Below are 2,341 nucleotides of genomic sequence, written 5' to 3' on the forward strand. Positions count from 1 at the left end.
ACATGAAAAATTTTTACTGAAGATAATGGATGAAAGATTATTAGTAGATCACACGCGCACTGCGACCGGTCCGATACTCTATCTCTTTTTTCCCCTCTAGCCACATTCGCAGTGTTTTGTTTCGTTCTCACTCACTTCTGCAGTCCTGTTCAAACTAAACAGCTAACGCGCTTACATGTTTCGGCTCACTTTTGAGCCTTCCTCAGAGACAATTCAAACTAACATACATAAAAACTGTGAAACGATGTTATCCCGTCATGGTGAGCACCCCTACCTCGAAGATTTAAATATCAGAAATAAAGGAAAAAAAACGTGAAAGAAAAAGAAAAATGCAAAAAAGAAAAAAAAAGGAGATATGGAAATGAGAAAAAAAGAGAATATGGAAAACTAATTTAACAGAAAATTTTTTAAATTATAATTAAATATCCCGAAAATAGGGATGCTCACCATGATCACAAAGCATCATATCGCAAATATTATTATGAATAATTCAAAAACCTGTTCTTGATATGTTGGCCAGTCAGTATCAGGCACAGTGAGTCACTTTTAATTTTGTCTCTGAGGAGGGCTCAAAAGTGAGCCGAAACATGTAAGCGCGTTTAGTAGAATAAAGTTTTACGTTTTTACGTGTGTTATTTGCGCGACGTCTTCTGCGCCTGACTCCTTGTTTTTTCCAGTTTCTCTTGTAAATCAATTCATACAAAAGTTATCATTACGTACCAAGAGCCGCTATGACTGAAAAATGGCAATTCTTTTTAATGATTATAATTGATTGTAATTTCGGCGCGCAGTTTAAGAATTACATATGTAGTATATAAATTCACACAATAATTATTCAGTACTAAAGATCTAGATTAAACATTTAGGGCCTTTATTTTTTATTATTATAGTTGATCAATAAACTTTGAATTTTTGTTTAATAATTGTTGCTCAAAATGTACAGTAGATGCATTGAATTATAATTATATAGACTGTACGGTTTGTTTCCTTTTATAATAAAAAAAATTTTTTACTTCGGTACACTATTAATATTTATTTCATAATTACAATTTTTACTCCAAACATGGTCCAATTACTTTGAATATTTTAAAGCAAGCTAATTTTGAATTTTGTTACTTAAATCTATTAAGGCGCGAATTCGTGATAGTGCTAATCCTACTGTAAATGTAAGTATACAGCAAGGTTTAAGTTTCTCCATTTTTATTATATAATTACGGAGCATTATTGAAGTTAAAATTATCACTTAAAAATCAAAAACTCACAAAATGGTATAATTATACTGGCCGATTTGAAAAGATCTAGCCCTGTTTATGAACATTATATGGTCTTTTATTGAGTATGGCAAGGGTTTTCACCCGTATGATTGATATGACACTAATTTTTTTGTAATACATTAGTCATAAACTATCCAAAAAACGAAACCCATACGGTAACAAATCATGACGTTTTAGTTTAAAATTCGACATGTTAGGACGAGTATAGCGACCCCTTAGGTCCACTCAAACGGTATGGCATGTGTATTTTTGTATGTTTCGTAGTGAAAATAGGCAATGTACAAAAAAACAGCCGGTAACAAATCTTTTTTTTTTTCACTAAAAAATTTACCACTTTAGCTTGATTTGACGGCTCCTTCGATTCACAGAAACGGTATGGCACCTACCTTCCGATTGGTTTTTTTGACGTAAACTATTACTAGAAACATATGCCAGCCGGTAGCATATTAGGAAAAAAAAGCAAAAAATTTTTGACAACTTCAATCACACGCTATCAATTTTAAAACCGCGGGAGGTTTGCCATACTTGCGTTTACCTAATAAATGACGAATTATGACGATTTCAAGCGGTAACAAATCATGACCATTTTAGTGTCATCATCTCCCTAACTATCAGTGATCGAGTTCATCGCGTAGGAATAGGTAGCCGCGTGTTCGAAAACTAGAGAGGGAGAGGCGAGTGTGTGCTAGACGTGAGTGGTGCGTTCCCCCGTTTCTACACTCTCATAAGTCGTAACGCAACCGGGAGGGATATATATCTATTGGCCGGTGGCCAATTACACGAGGCAGCCGATAAATCACGGATCCCTGACCCAGTGCAGTTTTATATTTACCGACGACGATGCGTGGTGGAGCACGGTCGCACATTTCCTTTCGTCTCCCTTCTTCTAAAAGCGCGCCCTCGTCCAGCCATTCGTAAGTATCTCATTCCGTCCCTCCCGTTTCTCTTCCTTCCTCCCGAGGCCGAGGTGGCGCAAAGAGAAGCAAAGGAAGCGAATGATAGGACGGGGGGGTGGGGGGAGGAGAAGGGGGGGAAGGAGAGGACAGTGACGGAGGAATATCTCCCTC

At 36.8% G+C, this 2,341-nt stretch overlaps 2 protein-coding genes across 5 annotated transcripts in view; one reads left to right on the plus strand and one right to left on the minus strand.

Annotated features, from left to right (window-relative positions):
* The window catches only part of Eip74EF (Ecdysone-induced protein E74), a 324,734-nt gene that overhangs the window by 232,261 nt on the left and 90,132 nt on the right, over window positions 1-2,341 (minus strand). The window lies entirely within an intron of this gene.
* Lsm11 (U6 snRNA-associated Sm-like protein LSm11) overlaps window positions 1-2,341 on the plus strand; it is a 60,949-nt gene that overhangs the window by 14,838 nt on the left and 43,770 nt on the right. The window lies entirely within an intron of this gene.

This window comes from Trachymyrmex cornetzi, unplaced genomic scaffold (genome assembly GCF_001594075.2).
Source record: "Trachymyrmex cornetzi isolate Tcor2-1 unplaced genomic scaffold, Tcor1.1 scaffold33, whole genome shotgun sequence".
Taxonomy (NCBI): domain Eukaryota; kingdom Metazoa; phylum Arthropoda; class Insecta; order Hymenoptera; family Formicidae; genus Trachymyrmex; species Trachymyrmex cornetzi.